This window comes from Sycon ciliatum, chromosome 10 (genome assembly GCF_964019385.1).
Source record: "Sycon ciliatum chromosome 10, ocSycCili1.1, whole genome shotgun sequence".
Classification (NCBI taxonomy): Eukaryota; Metazoa; Porifera; class Calcarea; order Leucosolenida; family Sycettidae; genus Sycon; species Sycon ciliatum.
The window spans coordinates 28,588,296-28,598,576 of NC_088652.1; the positions used below are offsets into that span (position 1 = coordinate 28,588,296).

The 10,281-nt window shown below is 45.1% G+C and overlaps 1 protein-coding gene and 2 long non-coding RNA genes across 4 annotated transcripts in view; 1 reads left to right on the forward strand and 2 right to left on the reverse strand.

Moving 5' to 3' along the window:
* The window catches only part of LOC135825940 (uncharacterized), a 36,083-nt gene that overhangs the window by 1,272 nt on the left and 24,530 nt on the right, over positions 1-10,281 (forward strand). The window lies entirely within an intron of this gene.
* On the reverse strand, positions 547-2,796 carry LOC135826308 (uncharacterized). Its single transcript, XR_010555252.1, has 4 exons — positions 2,770-2,796; positions 1,656-1,742; positions 1,175-1,275; positions 547-826 (listed from the first exon to the last, which is right to left on the reverse strand). It is a non-coding gene; the product is annotated as an uncharacterized LOC135826308 (long non-coding RNA).
* LOC135825976 (uncharacterized) lies at positions 7,723-9,459 on the reverse strand. The gene is made up of 2 exons (XR_010555183.1): positions 8,971-9,459; positions 7,723-8,051 (listed from the first exon to the last, which is right to left on the reverse strand). It is a non-coding gene; the product is annotated as an uncharacterized LOC135825976 (long non-coding RNA).

The following is a 10,281-nucleotide window of genomic DNA, read 5'->3' on the forward strand; positions in this document are numbered from 1 at the left end:
CTACAATACCACGAAATGCATGTATCTGCAAGAAATGCATGAAAAGGCTCATAAATCATTCAGCAGAGCCAATGCCTGTCACTGACAACGTGCGTGCCTGCACAGCATGTTGCAGCAGCAGCAGCACCAGCAGCACCGGCACCAGCATCCGCAACAATACCAGACTGCTCAGTAGATGGTTGTGATTTGCCACGGCATGTCACAGTTTCACTACAAGCAGTAGAGCTGGCCGAGAAGCTTTACGTGAAAGTAAACGCAAAGGATCAGCCAGCGGGTCTCTGCAACCGGCATAACATGCAGCTACATGATAGCAACAGGCCCACATGCACCATGTGTGGCGCACAAATAAGGGGTGTTAAGCGTAAATGTCCGAACGTCGGAGCAGTTCAGCGTCAGCTGCACACTGAGCGTGGTCTTACGGTCACCGCGGATAGTGCTTTTTGCCTAGCCTGTTATAAAGGCCAACTGGATATGGTGGACAGTCAGATTACTGACTTCAAGCTGGAGAGCCTGGTGCAGCGTATAACAGACGAAATGCACCAATGCACCTCACCCGAGGAGTCCGCATTGCTGGCAACAGCAAGATTCGTCTGTCTTGCATTCCTCGAGAACCGTTCTCTTCTTCTGGCAACGGCTGCTGATTTCTTCACCATCCATCGACTGCAACAACCGGTGGCTACTGTCCAGCCTTATTTCGAAGCTTGGCGCTCATCTCAGTCATGGGTCATATGGTACCAGTAAGAAACGAGGTACGCTCCTGTATCGTACAGGGTGTGACACAGTTCTGTGCTTATACAATTTCCTCGCCGTTGCACGATCCCAGACCCTGAAACACAGAGCACAAAATGAAACCCAGCACACACAGCACACAAGCCAACCCAGTGGCCCATCATCCTTCGTATCAGAGCTGTCGGCTGCAATGCACTCATAAATCAAAAGTCAAGCACAAGAATTCAAGCACAAAGAGCATAACGACCTAACTTCACTGTCGGAAATGAAGCTGGACGCAGTGGTGGATAGTGTGGACAGGGAGTTGTGGGGAAACATTTGGCTGATGATGTACGGCCAATCGGAGTCAGAAGGAAGTCAAGCATCCAACCACCGTGCAAAGAGGATCCGGTGCTTGTTTGTTCTATCATGCATGATGCATGCAAGCACACCAGCATGCACTTACCCTTTCCAGCTTGTTCTTTCGGACTTTGTGGATGCACAAAGCAATTCCAGCGAGCTCATGCGAGTACTAGCTCGAGTCGGCGCAACAGCAGGTGGCGACTCCTACAAGCGATATCAAAAGACCATCATTGATAAGAAATCAGAGCTCAGAATGAACAGTGAGATACCTCACGCAAAGTTCTCCATTGCAACAGTGGATAATATCGACAAAAACGAGCCAGGCAGGCGAATGTACTACGGAGACCAATCAAGAGGCTTTCATGGTACATCTAGTCAGAGCATCACACCAAAGCCCATCAGTGGCAATATCGTCGCGTGCAACAACATAGGCCGAGAGCCACATCAAGGATTCCACTGTGCATCACAGCCTGCCAACACGAGTGAACCACAGGGTATGCGAGGCAGGCTGAGGTCCCGTGCAAGAACAATGATTGAAGGCCAGAAGCCACAAGTCGACCACCAGAGCACGCAGAGACACTTACCTACACCCCAGTCACAGCTGGATGATGCCATTCAGCCTGATTGGCCCACTGGACCTAGTGCTGTTGATGACGAGCGCGCAAGACCATCTACAGAAAGCACAGAGAATCCAGAAAATACGGCAAAAACCTGTGACACAACTATCACACATGATCAAGATAAGGCTGCAAGTACAGAATGTTCAGTATGCAACACCCAACCCGCAACCCGCGCCAGATGACGCGCGCGTGTCTGTGTGTGTGTGTGTGTGTGTGTGTGTGCTTCTATGGCTTCTGCTGTAGCATCTTTATCATCGCCTCCGGCGATGGGCGTCCAATGGTCCAATGGTGTGTGTGTGTGTGTGTGTGTGTGTGTGTGTGTGTGTGTGTGTGTGTGTGTGTGTGTGTGTGTGTGTGTGTGTGTGTGTGTGTGTGATACGTGTTTGTATGTGTGTGTGCGTGTGCGCGCATGCGCGTGTGTGTGTGTGTGAGTGTGTATATGTGAATGATGCTGAATTCGAAGACACATGCTCTCACAATGCATTCGCACATGCTGCGGACCCTGCGTCTCCAGCGCTTGCTTTTCTTTCAGGCCCTGCACTTCTGTGCAGTTGTGCTAAACTACAGTCAACTTCGCTAATAACGACTGCGGACATAACGACAATTCGCGAATAACGACAGAATTTTCATGCCCAGAGCAAAGTCCCATCCAACTGTAACACATATAATGAGACTTCGGGTATAACGACACTTCGCGAATAAGGACACTTTTCTGATGCCCCGCCAGGTGTCGTTATAAGCAAAGTTGACTGTACATAAAAAGTTTCTTTGACTATGTACTCCATCTATAATTATGTAATGAACGTCCTACCATGGTACATACAAAAGAAACTGTTCCACAGACTACTTACAGCCAGAACTTTAGCAAACTAGATCAGCAGCCAGGAATACTGCTGGATTTTGATTAAAATCTGGGCCCCAATTACACGACTTACATAGAAATTCCGTATAGATGTCGAAGACAAAACAGCAAGGGGACTAGTTTGCAATGTAGAGGTGCCCAAGGAAAATAAGCAGCCAAAACGTCCTTGTTCAAGCACAATTACTTTAGTGCAAAATTCCACACAATTCGACATACCTCCACGAAATTGTGGGCCGCTCCATTTTGCATAGCCTGATTTAGAAAAGCGATCCTGTCAGCTTTTCTATTATTGTGTTCACATGGCAAGAAAAACGACACCGCTATGCTACGTAAGTTTCTACGTAAGGTGCTCGGTATTTCACTTAGGCTACGTAAGTCTCTACGTAAAGTGCTCGGTATTAGATCTACCAACGGGTGGTAGCCGCGTGCTGTGCACTTGCACGGCAGACATTGTGTTGCAGTGCAGTCCGTACTCCGTGTTCGGATGTGCATGCGCGAGGAACTAACTTCCTCCTTTGGAACTTCTTCTTGTATGAGCTGTTTTGGATATTTCGTCTCCTGGCCTGGCTTTTTTCGTTTCGGCGCTGCTGAGATCTCCTTTCGCGGAATATTACTCAATGACAGGTGAGGTGACCAGTTCCCTTTGATTCATTTGCTTGTGTTGACTCTTTCATTTACGAAAAGTGTGCTGATTTTGGGCGGAATGCAATAAATAATGGAAAAGCTGACAGGATCTCTTTTCTAAATTTAGCTTTTCCGCTGCCGAGGCCTCCTTTTACGGAATACTCGATGACAGGTGATCTCTGAGTTGACCGGTTTCCTTCGATTCATTTGCTTATGCTCACCCTTTCATTTACGGAAACGTGCGCTGATTTTATTCGGATTTAGATCCATTTTTATCTCTTTGCCCTTGTCTACAGTGTGCGAAGAACGCGAGTTCACCTTCTTGACGGTAAGGCTTATGTTAGATGTGTTGTCGAAATACTCATATTCATTGAATGTACATTGATACGTTACAAGTAAGGCACTGGTCAGTGGCATACTATCGTTGGCAGTTCCCAATCTGGAGGGAAAGGTTCAAGGACCCATTGACCGAGTTTGCAAAATAAATTCGCATATCAGGGAAAATCTCCATTGTGGAGAGGTTCAGTAAACTTGTTTGCTTCATACGAAACAAGCCAATGCGTGCAGTCTCGTGAAGATCTCGTACTTGTATGATTGGATTTGTTTACTCGAGTCTGGGCTTTTTGATTAATTATTTGTGAGTACCGCCGAGATTGCACTGCCCCGAATAAAGTTTCGTGCCGCCAAAGCAAGAATTACGATCTGCAATCTCTTTGTAGTACCTGCAAGAATGTGCTGTACATGTATCGTACTTTCTCTGTTGCTGTTTCAGTTGCCGTCATGTTGCTAAAGAAACGTTCAGTAGAGAGGTTCTGCAAAACGAAAATTCGAACGAAATTTCGCGACAGTCCTTGCGAAAGTGTGTACGAATTTTTGCAAGAACTTTGCGTTCTGCACATTTTCGTAGTTTGCGCAGGCCAAGTGCACGTACGCCATGACTTGATCTCACGAAAGTGTGTACGAGAGTTCATTTCGCGTTCCCTGCAATTTTCGCGTCCAAAGTTGCGAAAGTTCGTGCGAAGTTTCGCACTTCATGATGTAGAACGAAAGTTTGTACGCATTTTCGTTTTGCAGAACCTCTCTAGTGACTCATTTGTTTCATACGAGACTAGTCAATGAGTTGGTGTGGCTTAAAATCTTTCGCTGTAGAAGAAATCTATTCGTATGTCTATTGGAGAAATAATTGTATTCACTGGTTATAAAACAGGTTTAGACAAACTCACAGAATAAATACCATCGGTCCCTTGGTGTTCGTCCTAAAGAGGGTCGACTGGATATCATTAATGCTCACCGAAAGATGTGTAAGATTGTATTATTATGGAGTGCCTTGTTTATCTCTCAGTACCTCCAACCATAGCTTTGCCCCTTTTGTCCTCAGGATCAGTGTAGTTGTTGGAACCAGGTGTCGGACTCTGCAATGTGTTTGTTTACATTTTAATACATGTTTATTGTTCCTCCTTTGCTGTGTTGTTTTAGAAAATCGTGGACTAACAGTTTGAGGTCATTGAACTACTTCCAAAAGTTGTATCGACATCAACAGGATTACGATTTCAGTGCAATACATGTATGATGCAGGATGACCTTATCACGATAACCCATGATTATAAACCATTATAAACACAGAATCAACAAAACATCTGCGACACGCACCTGGTTCCATTTCTCAAATAAATCTGATCGAGGGTGGGGAAATCTGAAATATCTGAAAGGCAAGACAATTTTATGACAGTCATGAAATTCTGCTACAGCAAGATGCACAGAATGACGTCTGTATAAAAAAAATATCACCACGGTCCACCACTACTCACATGTTTCCCCGCAGAAGAACATGCTACAAAAAAAACTATAGTGCCATTTTCTGCAAGAAAAGGCTTGCACATCAATGCATATAATACGGTATTGATATGATGTGAAGACCATCATTTACATATTGATATAAGGCATTCCATTGATTGGTGACAGAAAAAACAAAAGAAATTATAGCAATAAAAACTGCTTTATGGCAGTTTTCTAAAAAACGTTATTGTGTTCTAGTCCATGGACCCCGTCTAAAAAGTAAGAAATTAACGAAATGTGATAGCCAAAAATTAAAATTTCACACAAAACCTCACAATAATCACACACAGAATGAAAAGCTACATGTAGAAGACCTTTTCCCCTCGTGATCCTCTTTCCTATGCATGCATGACTGCATGTTGCCAATTGTTGGTGCAGTACAAGTTTAGTGTTGAAAGCAGCATTTCAAGTGTTGTGATTATTGTGAGGCTTTGTGTGAAATTTTAATTTTTGGCTATCACATTTCGTTAATTTCTTACTTTTTAGACGGGGTCCATGGACTAGAACACAATAACTTTTTTTAGAAAACTGCCATAAAGCAGTTTTTATTGCTATAATTGGGATGTGCTTTGGGAATCCAAACCCAAATATATCTACCTTTGGCTTAGAGCATAAGCCGAGAGTGTCCGCTATATGCTATCCACTCCAGCACGACAAGCAAGTTGATGGTACGATTACGACGAAAAAATATATAGTGCAAACACAGGTCTTCATGGTCTACAGTTGGGCGCAACGAACCTCAGCTAAAGTGACATACCGTATTTCCGCAAATAAAAGGCCGTCCTCGTGTACAACGCCTTCCTCGTATACAAGGCCGGGGCAGGGGGCGATTGAAAAAATAAAAGACCGTCTCCGATTAGAAGACCGGGCCTACTAAATGAGTCTTTGTTCTTGTGTTAAAAATAGAAGACCATGCTCAAACTGTGTAGAAGAAATTGGAAGAACGGGGGTAAAACTGTGTGGCGAGAAATAGAAGACCGGGGTCAAACTGGGTTGAAAGAATAAAAGACCGTCCTCGAATACAAGACCGTCCTCGATTATAAGGCCGGGTTAGGACGAGGTTGAAAAAATAGTAGACCGGCCTACTATTTGTGGAAATACGGTAGGTGACAAAGGGACATACCTCAGCAGCAAACCAAGTTATGAACAAGGATTCCTCCAGCACACGCCAGTTCAGATCCAAATAAGGTTGCAAATTCCCAACAAAACAATTGTGTCGTCGTCATCTTTTTGCACCTCGATTTTTCCCGCGGTTGCAAATAAAAAACAGGCTACTCAAGGGCTTGGCGCACGGACGGGAAAGTCACTTCAGAAAGTAGTTTGCCAAGTCGCCTGAGCCGCTGCAATGCCAAATTGTTGTGTTGTTGATTGTGCCAGTATCACATCATCCTCCTGGGGTTAGTTTTCTCAAATTCCCAAAGGATGGAGACCTGGCAAAGCGCCGAGATGTTGCAATGCGTCGTGAAAATTTCAAGCCTATTTTCGCAGCACGAGCTATGTTTGCTCGCTGCATTTATGATCCAGAGGGACTTGAGAGCTGAGTTTTGACGAGTACGCCGTCCAGGAAAGCCCTCATCAGTGTACCAGTGCCCTCCGAACCGTGAGCCTCCAGCAAAGCGAACTCAACAAGCTGCAACTGAGAAAGCAGGGCGAGATACGTCCCATCAGGATCAGAAGAGTACATCACCCCATCAACTCCGATTGCAGCTAGCTGATGAACGATATTACCCCAGTAACTTTGCGCATACCAGTACTCAAACTGTGCACATCTGTCATCAACTGGGACGCAAACAGACAGACCCCCAGCAAGTACGAAGGTTACAGAACTGTTTGCTTGCGATGTGTAGGCAGCATGCACGACGAACTGTCTCACCAATCCTGCCAAACTGAACCAGTGTAAGTTGATTGCGTGGATATGTCTCTATTTATAACAGCTACCCTACTTCTAGGCATGGTTGCATGAATACCATATCACTCAGAGCAGTTGTTAGAAGTCTGGACAGCCTTGGAATAGTGCAAGTAAAGTGAAACAAAAATATATTACACTCCGAGTTCCACGCTTGCGGGATCACCAGGCCAAAAAAATCTAATTTCGAACAAGGAATGGGTTCTGGTTGTATGCGAAAGAAAAGTAAGTGAAGACCTATTGTGCAAGGAATACAGTGGGAACTACACATATTATACACATGCACTCACACCATCACCCACATGCGCGCGCGTGCGTGTGCGTGCACACACACAAACACAACAACACACACACACATACGCACCCACATACTCAAACTCACTCGCACGCACGCTAGCCTAAGGATAGTACATATGCTGTAGTAGTGGTATACTTAGTGAAATGACTATGTGTACATCTAATGACGCCACCACTCCACGCCAGAAGACAACAAACATCTGCTGCAACATTTTTGCTCCCGTCTCTTATGGGCAACACAGGGAATGAAACGAACAATGCAATTGAGAACAAGAGTCGTCCTGTACGGTGAAGTTTCCATTTTCTCATACAGCAGTATATTGTCTAAGCAAGTGTGTTTTCTCCACATTCTTTTTGCCATGCAGGTATATCACAGTGTCATGCCAAACTACATTCTTAAACGCATTCGTTTCTCAATTCTGGGGATGATTGGACACGCACATCTCGCAGCTCTTGACGACGTCAATGTCAACCGTCGCCACAGCACAACCAAAAAGACCGCGATAGGAAGGTATAAAGTCCAGTTCTCAAAGCATAAAGAAGACTGTGGCCAAATAGAAAATTATACGACAGAAAGAGCTATGAGTATGTTGACAAGCTCATGTGTGAGGTGGTAGCGGTTGCAAATGGCAACCTCCATGTTCCTGCCTTGGAGAAGCGTGTTTCCCTGCCAAATTCCAGGTGGAAGCCTCCTGAGAAGGCTGAGGTGGTGCAGGATTTGGATATCTTTGCCTGATGGTATTCACAACGCAGGCTGGAAGACGACAACGAACGTGCTTGCCCAATTTGCCGTGTACATAGTGTGTACTGCCTGTGTGCCGCATAGCGTAGAGATCTACACAAACACAGAATGTCATATGGAATGTGTATGATGAGTGCTTGTACACATACCACATTGCTGTACCGTAATAATTATTATAGTCAAATACTCATTTACTCTACATATGCGCTGTATTGCACCTACCGGTACCTACCTGCACTTTCAGTGCGCGCGCCATACTAATTTAGTGTCCACTGGTACAAAGATGGAGGGTCTTGTAGAATTTACCATAATTGCTGATTTCAAATTGAATTCCAATGATCTGGGGGATGAATACTGATTAGGACGCGTTCGATTACCTTCTAGTACAGAGATATCTTGGTCAGAAAGTACAGATTTCTTACTCTCCTGCCAGAATTTGTGCATTATTTTGGTGTACGCTTTCTTGACCCCACGCTTGTACGTTGCATGCCATGGTATACTAGAAAACGAGTTTATTGACAAAGTCTATCGCTTGAAACGATAAAGTATGGGTTCGGGTGTGATCAAAATTAATGCACCCATGGTGCTCATAAACTGTGTGCAGTGCTCTCTTCACCAACAGAACACTACCTACCATACTTTGTAGATCTTGTACCAATCCAAGGGAAAATGACAAAGACAAATGTGAGTCATGTATGAAAACTTGTGATAGCACGGTCTATAGTACAGAACAACGTTGTTCGTGCTATGCCTGACAACAATAATTAGTTACACACAAAACATTACGCGCATCGATCCTCACAAGATAAGTCAAGACATACTCGGAGCAAAGAGAAATTTGTTTGTGTCATGCATGAAACTTGTGATAACTACCAGTACAATGTGTTTCTTGTGCGACGCCTACTGTAGTGCGCCTGACAACAATAAATTTCCCCCAAAAAATAAGAATAAGTGTATCATGCTGATACGCGATCCTCACAAGACAAGTCAAGGCAAACTAATTGAGGCTTACCTAATGTCAGACTCTTCTGTCACTGGCATTGGCGGCTTCTGCATGTCGAGATAACCTCGAAGAGCAGTGATGAGCACAGCCTAATGCAAGGATACGATCTCGTAATCTGCGAGGTCCGCTACGCAAGAAACCTTGGGCCGTCTTGTCGACAGCGACGGCAGCATCCTACCAGCAAAATCATTCCCGCGGGCTGGGCATGGCTATACACTTTTGTCCACGCTCGCACCAGTCGGAGTCCCAAACGAATCGAGATTCTGGTGGCCAAGCTACTCGTCTTCTGTCGGACGCAGCTGCTGACGCATCTTCTTCCTCCACATTTGTTACACGCGATGGCAGCTCCTCAGCAGAGTATCTGGGCTCCCTGCCCCAACCATACGCGGCGGTGGGCTGTTGGTCGTCCTCACTGGCCTCAGCATCGCTGCCTTCATTGCTGGGGACAGAGGATTGTTCGGAATCGCCCATCTTCCCTTGAAATACCAACTAAAATTAGTGCTTGTAAACTGGCGAAGAGAAACGACTTTGCCACAATGACGTAGGCAGCCCGTGATGATGTAACCAAATGGCCGCATGACGTCAGGGCGCGGCCCCCGTTTTTGCAATTTCAAAGTGAAATATCTCAAGAACGCTTCGTCGTAGAGACTTCGGACCAAGACCATTCGACTCAGCGCCCGAAACTCTACAGGCTATCAAAGTTTCATTTTTTCGTGGAGTTCCCCTTTTACAACTGTGGATTGTTCAGTAGCGGTTCATGACCTGTAGATCAAAGTCCAAAGTTCAAACAGTGAGTTACTCCTTTGCTGCACCATTCCGTCAAGCAGCTGAATACCTTCTTGCAGGTGTTGGCCCTGCGGACTTCCACGTCAAGTTTCTTCTTTTCTCTTCACTGCTACTTGAATTGAAGACAACGTTCAACAAAACGGCAAGGATGACTTTCTTCAATTCAGCTCTTTCCTTTAGACTCACTAGACACTACTTGTAGTCGTGTTCGTCTAGGAGAAGTTCAACGGTGACTTTATCGGTATGGCAAGTTAGAAACTGAATAGACCATTTTCAGAACTCTCATTAATAGACCAGAGAAGTAAGTTCATCATGTTTCCTACACTTAGTGAGAAAGAAGAGAAAAGTAGATCGTTTTCACTGTCATCAACGTATCTCCAGCAAGGAATGTAAGTTACAAATGGTGGCACTCCATCTCTTTCGCTTCGTTTTCTTCCCATATTTTCGTTAGTACTGTCGTCTCGTTGGTCTCCATCTTTGCCCTTGTCCCGTGTCGCAACATGACGGCCATTCAGGGACCTACTGATTGACCTT